Source organism: Aotus nancymaae, unplaced genomic scaffold (assembly GCF_030222135.1).
Source record: "Aotus nancymaae isolate 86718 unplaced genomic scaffold, 86718_ANA_hifiasm-v0.15.2.pri h1tg000058l, whole genome shotgun sequence".
Lineage (NCBI taxonomy): Eukaryota > Metazoa > Chordata > Mammalia > Primates > Aotidae > Aotus > Aotus nancymaae.
The window spans coordinates 36,843,101-36,853,331 of record NW_026988472.1 but is presented as its reverse complement, the minus strand read 5'-3'; the positions used below and the strand labels follow the sequence as shown (position 1 = coordinate 36,853,331).

The 10,231-nt window shown below is 45.0% G+C and overlaps 1 protein-coding gene across 2 annotated transcripts in view; it reads left to right on the top strand.

Annotated features, from left to right (window-relative positions):
* Window positions 1-8,266: 8,266 nt before the first annotated feature.
* The window catches only part of PHEX (phosphate regulating endopeptidase X-linked), a 217,787-nt gene continuing 215,822 nt past the window's right edge, over window positions 8,267-10,231 (top strand). For both annotated transcript variants that reach the window (XR_010338162.1, XM_012477402.2), the window contains exon 1: window positions 8,267-9,693. The gene's annotated coding sequence lies outside the window, so the exon portion shown is untranslated. The remainder of the gene's footprint in view (window positions 9,694-10,231) is intronic.

Genomic DNA, 10,231 nt, shown 5'->3' with positions numbered 1-10,231 from the left:
ATAGGTGATCTTTTCTTTTCTTTTTTTTTTTTGAGACAGAATCTCACTTTGTTGCCCAGGCTGGAGTGCAGTGGCGCAGTCTCGGCTCATCCCAACCTCCGCCTCCTGGGTTCAAGCGATTCTCCTGCTTCAGCCTCCGTAGTAGCTGGGATTACAGGTGCGTGCCACTACCACCCGGCTAATTTTTGTATTTTTAGTAGGGATGGGGTTTCACCATGTTGGCCGGGCTGGTCTCGAACTCCTGAGCTCAAATGATCCACCAGCCTCGGCCCCCCACAGATGATGTTTTCTTAAATTGTGGTAAAGAACGCTTCCCTTCCCTACCTCTTCTCTCCTCTTCTCCCCCTCCACTCCTCTCTTCTCCCTTCCCTTCTCCTTTCATTTCTTCTTCTTTCCATTATTTCTTCATCCCTTCCTCTTTCGTCCTCCAATAAGTCTGGACTGAATACCTCCCATACCCATAGACAGTCCTGAGTAAGAATTGTAAAAACAAACAATAGGAGACATCTATAGGCATCTCTATGGGTGAGCAAATGCATGCAGTATTAAGAAATAGAACAGTAATGATGCCTGCCATTTCTTCAGGGCCCATTTTAAGCACTTCATAACTGTCATGGCCAGATGACAAAATTGAGACCCTGAGAGATTAGGTGATTTTTTTCAAGGTCACATAGCAGTAAGTAGCAATGCTAGGAATCCAATCCAGGGAGTTTGTTCCCAAATACCAGATATTTAACCACTGTCATAGTGCACTATCCTGCCTGGCAGCCTGGACACATGTATCAACGTGAATGGTGCAGTTAGACGTTACATGAAAAAGAGAAGGGAACTCTGTTAGTGTTATGTGAGGAAAGCAGAAGCCACTCTAGGTATTTCCAACAAAAGTGCATTTTTCATGCAGGAAACTGGTTTAAAAGTAGTGGAAGAGCTGAAGGAAGAAAAGAGAGGATGTTACCCAGAGTTCAGTGACTGACTGCAAAAGGCTCCTGCTGCCCTTAAGGCTAGAGGAGCAAACAGGGAAAAGGAACGGGGCCTAATGTCCACATCACACTCACCCGGGAGGCTGCTGCTGCTCTTGAGTGGACTCCAGGAGCCACAATCCCATTGATGCTACCATGTGTCCCTGCCGCTTTCACATTTGCGGTCTTTATGTGGGGGCCTGGAGTTTCTTGCTGGAGCCCTGGATAAACCCAGGAGCAGTCAAGAAAAAATAAACCAGCCTTCTACATTCCTCTTGTTTTTGAATTTCCTATTAATGCCTTCCCTTGATAGAGTCTAACAGGCACTCAGCTGGCAAGGGAACCTGGAAAATGTAGTTTGTGGGCTTCCAGCTGCCACCCATACATTGAACATACTAGAAGGTCACAGTGGGGCTAAAAGCCAAAGCATATTCTATAGGCTCAGTGTTGCATAAGGAAACATGGATACAGGGAAGAAAAAAGCGTATTTCATTGAATCTAAGATTCAATTGACTGTAAAATGTACCATAATGCCACCATAATAATACCATCGAGAAAGACAAATACCATCAAATTATGCCACATCACCACTTATGAGGTACATTCTACTTCTAGAAATGTTAAAGCTTGAAAAAAAGTCTCGCTTAAAATTGATGAGATATAGTAAATGTCTGATCTCAACTTATACGTATTTTAATGGGGCAGCCTTCTGCAGAGACTATTCTAATACGATCTGACATCCTGTGACCTTGTGACCTTACTAAGAAGAGGGATCTGGGAAGATTTTCTCGAGCAGGTAAAATCTGAGCTGAGTCGTAAAAGATGAACCTGAGTTTCCTAAGGAAATGGTTTTCCAGGCAAAAGGAGAAATGTTTTCAAAGTGCAAAAGGCTGGGTAAAGTTTAGTGCATTTGAGAACTTGAAGAGGTTTAGAATGACTGGTATGTGGGGTGTAAATTGAGAAGCTGTGTACAGGTGAGCTTGGAGGATTGCGTGCGCTCAATCATGCAGGAACTCCATGTGAAGCATTTCAACATTTTCCTAAAAACTGACAGCAGCCACTGAAGGATTTTCAGAACTATCAGAGGTCCATTTGAAATTTGACTCAGGACTGCAATTCAGTTGGTTCATTCCAGTGTGGCTGCTGCTGTTGTGAAATAGTGAAATATCTCCTTACTAGCTATGGATGGCTGCCCCTTGGGGACCCCTGCAGCCTCATCCAATCCACCCCTTCTCGTAGAACCCTCCAGATCCAGCAACTAAGATAGTACCTGGCACAGTAGGAGCCTCTGAAACTGGCCCTAGTCCCCTGGTCAGTGCCATGCCATGGTAGTTGTTAAATATTTTGAATGGCATCACTGGTTTGATCACATAAGTTTAATGTTTAGTTTGGTTGGTTCTTCAGTCTACTTTACTACATTGAGAAGAGATTTAATGGTTGCCCTACACCAGTGGTTCTCAAAATGTGGTCCCCAGACTAGCAGCATTAGCATCACCCCAGAGCTGGTTAGAAATTCAAATTTCAGGCTGGGCCCGGTGGCTCACGCCTGCAATCCCAGCACTTTGGGAGGCTGAGGTGGGCAGATGACCTGAGGTCAGGTGTTCGAAACCAACCTGGCCAACATGGTGAAACCCCATCTCTATTAAAAATACAAAAATTACCTGGGAGTGATGGTGGGTGCCTGTAATCCCAGCTACTCAGGAGGCTGAGGCAGGAGAATTGCTTGAACCCGGGAGGCAGAGGCTGCAGTGAGCCAAGATCACGCCACTGCACTCCAGCCTGGGTGACAGAGCGAGACTCCATCTTAGACCTACAGAATCAGAAACTCTAGGGATGGAGGCTAACAATCTGTTTTTTAATTTAATTTAATTTTGAGACAGGGTCTCACTCTGTCACCCATGATGGAGTATAGTGGTATAATCACGGTTCACTGCAGCCTCAACCTCCTGGACTCAGGCAATCCTTCCACCTCAGCCTCCTGAGTAACTGGGACTACAGGTGCTCACCACCACACCCAGGTAATTTTTGTATTTTTTGTAGAGACAGGGTTTCATCATATTGCCCAGGCTACTCTCAAACTCTTGGTCTCAAGCCATCCGCCCACCTCAGCCTCCAAAAGTGCTAGGATTACAGGTGTGAGCCACCACACCTGGATGCAATCTGTGTTTTAACCAGTCCTCCAGGAGATTCTGGTGCCCACTCAAATTTGAGACCCACTTCTATAAGCCCTTTGTCCTCATAAACATCTGAGTAAGCCATCTTGAACAATTGGTTGGTATTAATCAAGGGCATACAAACTTCTATAGGTTAACAGTCTAACCAAGGGGTAAGGGTGGGTATGACCAGTTCGAGGATACAGCAAATAAGCATGAGTTCGATGAACAGTTATTACATTTTAAAAAGTGTTATGCAGTGGAGTGCTTTGGAAAAGGTATTAATATTATGGGTTTGGGAGCTGTATCAATCATGTTTTTTATGTTCTATATTTTATGATGTGTTGACATCTTGGCACCTTGCAGACCCAGGGAAGGTCTGTCCCTCCCAGGGTTAGCTAATTCCTAGAGATAGTAAATAACTTGCCTGGGAGCATGCCTTTGATTTGCAAATCAACCAATCCATGTTCATACACCCCCCACTTCCTTTTACCAACCTCCTACAGTTGAGGACACTACACCCCCACCCGAAATCACCCCAAGGGCTAGGTACCAGAGCACTAGAGACCACCTCTAGAGACCAGAGCCTGCTGAAATTATACGTGCTATCCACCCAATCGTAAACCTGCTCAGCTGCTTACTCTGCCTCACCCATTCCTTTCCTTGAAAACTGCAATAAAGTGCCTATGGTTCCCCTTGCTCCTTCTGCTCCCTGATGCTCCCACATGTGGCCCTGTGTGGCATGGCATTGAAATGGAAGAGTTCCTTGATTCCCCTTGCAGGATATGAGACAGGGGTGTGCTCGCCTGTTTGGTCACCCCAGCAGCTCAAACCCCTTACGTGAGGGGAAGAATGCATATGGGCAGGTACAGGAACCGGGGTGAGCACTTTTGGGCTCCCGCCCCACAGGAGCATCTATTGGTGGGTATTTGTGACTCCCGAAGCCCAAGTGGGCATGTGTTACAGTGTGCTCCTTTAGCTTTGCCATTTGCAGACGGCTTGTGAGTTAATCAGCTCAGTGGACCCTCTGCCTTATCACAAGGGCAGGGGGCGAGTATGACAGCCTTCTATATCCCGCGCTCTTGCCCAGTGTCCCAAAAGAATTGGATCACATGTGGGCTTGATGGATGAGTGCAGGGTTTTATAGAGTGGCGGAGGTGGCTCTCAGCGAGATGGATGGGGAGCCAAAAGTGGGGATAGAGTGGAAAGGTGGTCTTCCCCTGGAGTTGGCCGCCTAGCAGCCAGACTGTTCTCTGACTGTCCCAGTCTGAACTCCCCTTGGCATCCAGACGTTCCTCCTCTTCTCTCTTTCTCTGCTGCGTCGTTTTGCTGTCATTGGTTGGCTGGCCTGCTTGCCTCTTCCTTTCTTCACTTGGGGGGTCTCATCTGGAGCTTGGGGTTCAGGGTTTATTTGGGGCCAGGATAGCGGGTGTGGTGGGCCAAATGGCAACTTTTTGGACGTGAAAACGGAAATGCCTGTCCTCATTAGGGCCTCTGGTCTTCATGCTTGAGGATGGGACCTTTGCCAGGGAACCCACCCTCTTCTACCCAGTATTTCCCTGTCTCCTGTCCATATCTGCATGCCGGCTCATCTGCAAAACTGTGAGTAATAAACCCTTTTCAAGGGCTGTCTCCATGTTTGTCATCTTAACCATACCAGATTAAAAGAAATTCTGGCGGGCACGGTGGCTCACATCTGTAATCCCAGCACTTTGGGAAGCTGAGGCGGGTGGATCACAAGGTCAGGTGTTCGAAACCAGCCTGGCCGATATGGTGAAACCCTGTCTCTACTAAAAATACAAAAAAATTAGCCGGGCATGGTGGCACATGCCTGTAATCCCAGCTACTCGGGAGGCTGAGGCAGAAGAATTGCTTGAACCCAGGAGGCGGAGGTTGCAGTGAGCCGAGATGACACCATTGCACTCCAGCCTGGGTGACAGAGCAAGACTCTATCTCAAAAAAAAAAAAAAAAAAAAAATTCCAAGTACATTTCAACACAGGAGCCACATAGATTTGAGTTCCAAGTGGGCTCTGTCATTTACCCATCATGTAACCTTCGGAATATTGCTTATCCTCAGCTGACTCCAGTGTCCTTATCTGCAAAAGATTCCTATATTGTAGGACTGCTATAAGGACTGATGATAATGCAAATAAAGTGAGCAGGCGCTGAGGAAATAGTAGCTGTGTGGAAAGGAGGTGAGAAAGTCAATGGATAAAATCCCCCTTAAGGCTCAGAAATGAACAAGTACAACACATGCATAGATGGCCTCTCAGATTTATATATCCTTCCGAATGTTCAATTATTAGCAGGAGATATTTTGTGTATTGCTGTTTTTGTTCCTCAACTGAAAAACATTTTCCCCCTCCATATTAAATGATGGCTGCTGTTCCTATTAAGGAAATAAAACCTGATAATTATTCTTTTAAACAAGAGAATTAAAGGAAGTATAGTTTATCACTTTGCCTCTGCTCCAATGTCACTTTGAGATGCTACACCTAACTTCACTAATTACCTGATAAGCAAACTTATCAAGAACCACAGCAGAGAGACAAGAGGTTGGAATTTGAAACCATTCTGGCCTTAAGACACATACTGGCCCTGTGACCTTCCGCAAATCACTTAATAGCTTCAAGCTGCAGTTTCCTTATCTGTAAAAGGAGATAAGAACACCTACCTAAGGAAGATGTTAAAAAGATCAGATACAAGGTAAGTAATGTATCTCATTAGTGAGAGGCCTGGGATTTTAACTCCTCTAGTCTGAAGGACCTGCCAATAAATAACAGAGCCCACCGCAATCCCCAGATCTGAGCTTCACTATTTATTTTAATAGCTCTTCTCTCCCTCTCCTTACTTTCCTCTTCCCTCCTCCCTCCTCCTTCCAATGGATGGATGAAAACATTTTTCAGAATTTGAATCATTTCCTTCTTTCTCACTAAAATTATGGCCCACATGGGATTTCACTGCTTGAAACAGAGGACCCTGAGCATCCAAATAATGACCAGATGCACTCATGTCTAGCGTAAAGACGGCTTCAGCTGTCATCCCGGCCAGTTAGCAGCTTGGGCCGTTGTTGCAGGATTCGGTTACCTTGGGATAAATCATTGTACCTGTGAGTCCTGCAGGGAGAGTGGTAATGCCCAGGCAAGTCCCTTCTTTGGGGGAGTGGGCTAAGCCCATCTGGAAGCCTTCCTTTTGTCCTGCAAGCTGCCCATTCTTGCAAGCGCTCCTTCTGGAAGTCTTTCCAACAAATGCACTGCTCAGGGATTTCTGCTTCTCTGGGCGCTGACTACCCTTAATGGCCAGGCCTACATGCTTTAGGGGTATGTGGCCAAGTCGGGTTTCACATACAGTATTTTCATCCCTGCGTCCAGTTGACCAGTCCAGAACCTCCGGCGTGGCTTCTTGGTCTTGCTTCGCAAGGGTTTGCACAGGCCTAGGCACCTGAGAAATGCTCAAGAAACTCCTGTTGATTCATCAATTGATCCAGTGAATGTCCAAGGCGGTCCTGAATATTCTTAACTGAAACAATTGGGTGGGTGTAGAGCAGACTATTAACAGACTTACCTTGCATAATAACTTTTCACTTAACTAATTTTCTTTCTTTTTTTTTTTTGAGACGGAGTTTCGCTCTTGTTGCCTAGGCTGGAGTGCAATGGTACGCTATCAGCTCACCGCAACCTCTGCATCCCAGGCTCAAGCGATCCTCCTGGTTCAACCTCCTGAGTAGCTGGGATTACAGGCATGCGCCACCACTGCCGGCTAATTTTGTATTTTTAATAGAGACAGGGTTTTTCCATGTAGGTCAGGCCAGTCTCAAACTCCCCACCTCAGGTGATTCCCCCCACCTCGGCCTCCCAAAGTGCTGGGATTACAGGCTTGAGCCACCATGCCCGACCCACTTAACTAATTTTCACAGCTCTAGAGAAGTAAAAATTAGAATAACGCCCCTCCTCTTTTTTCCAGAATAAAGACTTTTCACTCCCAAGCACACTAAATCGTATGCTAAATCATAATATTGAAATCATAGTTTCAATATTACAGTTTCAGGCAAAGACACATTCACCAATTTTCCTGACACAACAGTTTCTGTTCAGAGAATCTGAAATGGAACAATTTTGAGTTACAGGTCAAGTGTGGATAAACATTTTCTTTTGTGTATATGTGCCATGTAGATGGGGTGAAGAGGTGGCATCTTTTGCTGCTCTTTAGTGCAGAGGTTGGTAAACTTTCCTTGTCAAGAGCCAGAGAGTAAATATTCTAAGCTTTGAAGGCCAAAATGTCTCTGTTGCAAAACTATTTAACTTTGCTCTTGTAGGATGAAAGCAGTTATGCACAATCTACAAACAAATAGATGTGACCTTGTTCCATTAAAACTTTATTTACAGGCCAGGCATGACGGTTCACGCTTGTAATCCCAGCACTTGGGAGGCTGAGGCTGATGGATCACTTGAGGCCAGGAGTTCAAGACCAGCTTGGGCAACATGACAAAATCGCATCTTTACTAAAAATACAAAAATTAGCTGGGTGTGGTGGCATGCCACTTTTAGTCCCAACTATTTGGGAGGATGAGGCAGGAGGATGGCTTGAACCTGGGAGGTGGAGGTTGCAGTGAGTCAAGATCATGCCACTGCACTCCCTGGGCAACAGAGCGAGACCCTGTCTCAAAAAATAAATAAATAAATAAATAAATAAATAAATAAATAAATAAAGTCGAAAAATAAAAAAACTTTATTTACAAAGACAGGCAGTGGGCCAAATTTGGCCCATGTACTCTTGTTTGCAGACCCCTGCGTTAGTCCTGTGAGCACTGATTATTTCCCTGTGCTGTGAACTTCTTTATTTTGCCCTAAAGGGTTTGTTTGGTTTTTTACTGTGCTACTTTAAGTGTGGTTTATTTTGAGGGCAAGATAATCATCATCTCCTAAAAGGATTTAAAAAGTAATGCAGAAAATGGCACAGGATGAACAATGTACCTTATAATGACTGATTTTCCCACAGCCCTTCCTCTGTCAGTCCCAGCCACTCTCACGTTTTCCTTCATTCCTTTGGTGAGTAAAAGAAACCTTCATTACATTATATTACACAAACTATGTTTATTTTCAATATTTTGACAATATATTAACTTTTGTAGACTTGTTTTCATTGTTCAAGTAATACATTTAAAAATTACTGATTTTAATTTTTTTCATTTTTAATTTTTGTAGGTACATAGTAGGTGTATATATTCGTGGGTACCTGAGATGTTTCCATACAGGCATGCGATGTGAAATAATCATATGGTGAATGTGGTATCCGTCTCCTCAAGCATTCATCCTTTGTGTTACAAACAATCCAATGGCAGTCTCTCAGTTATTTTAAAATGCACAATTAAGTTCAATGAATACATTTTCCTATCTCTGTTTGCATATCTTAGTTTGGGATAGAATGCATCGTAGTTTTCCTATTACAATGAATGGGAGCATTTTTTGGTTTAATGGCTTTTCACTCAGCAGTTGACCATTCAGCAATGAATTCCTGTTGGTAAGTGATGGGTAGGTATGACTTCGGAGGAAGCTCCACATTGCCCTCACCTCTGGGGGAACTGCAAGTTCAAGGCAGGTGATGGCAACACATGGCCACCATTCAATGTCAGCGGGGACCCTGAAAGTTGCGAGGAGATTGGGAGGAGGAACAAAAGAGGAAAGAAGTGGGTCCTGGTGTCGTACTTGGGTGATTGTCATCTCTGCTTTGCACAGGAAGCTTTGTCAAGCTGCAGACATGCCATATATGGCAATGATTCTATCCCCCATCTATCCATTTGTGATTTTCCCATGCCACCTGAGGCCATTCCTTGGTCTCAGTGTCCTTATTTGTAAATCAGAGTTAAAATGCCTTTGCTATCAAGTATGCAGATTTACCATGAGGTTAAAGCGAATGTGCTATGCCTGTGTGAAGTATCATTGTCAGCTGAGCATTTAGAAGGAATAATTAGGACTTTGAAAGATGACACCCTTCTTCCTCCTCCCCCCGCAGATTAGCATGTGAGGTTCCCGAAGCTGAAGCTGGTTGGTTGTTGTTATTGTTGTTCTTTTATTTTTTTATTTTTCAGATGGAGTCTTGTTCCGTTGCCCAGGCTGGAGTGCAGTAGTGTGATCCCGGCTCACTGCAACCTTGCCTTCCAGCGATTCTCCTACCTCAGCCTCCTGAGTAGCAGGGATTACAGGCACCCACCACCACGCCTGGCTAATTTTTGTATTTTTAGTAGAGACAGGGTTTCACCATGTTGGCCAGGGTGGTCTCGAACTCCTGATCTCAGGTGATACACCCGTGTCTACCTTTTGGTTTTTTTGAGACACAGTTTCATTCTGTCAGTCAGGTTGGATGACACGATCTCAGCTCACTGCAACCTCCACTTCCCAGGTCCAAGCAATTTTTGGGCCTCAGCCTCCCTGAGTAGCTGGGATTACAGTTGTGCACCACTACGCCCAGCTAATTTTTGTATTAGTAGAGACAGGGTTTCACCACGTTGGCCAGGCTGATCTTGAACTCCTGACTTAGAGTGATCTGCCCACCTCAGCCTTCCAAAGTGCCGGGATTACAGGTATGAGCCACCACTCCTGACCCTGAAGCTGGTTTTTAAGAGTAAGTGGCCAGGGCTAATTTGGATGATTTTTATTGCTCTTATTTCTCCCTTTCGCTGTGAAGGGCCAGGAAATGTCAATGTTGGAGCTGCAACATTGAACATGGCAGACATGATTCCTGACCTTGTGGAGCTCACGGTCTAAGATGTATTCTAGAGTCAAGTCCAAAAACTCTTGGGAGAATCCTATACTAGGGGCCAAAGGCCTGCTAGAATGTGTTATGGAATAACAGCAACAAAATAACATCAACAGCCAATGAGCACGGGATATCAACACACCATGACCTCATAACTTGGGCAAAGGCTTATGATCTTCTGACTTTGCCGCAACATGAAATGAGCAGAAAGTAAGATGTGTTATGGAATAAGCCCCAAAACTTGAGAGAATCCCATGCTAAGGGCTTAAGCCCTGACTAAGACAAGCCAAACAGGACCATGACCGAGTGGCCATGTTATATTGAGCTCATCAGCACCTGCTGAGCGCCTGTGGAACCCCTAA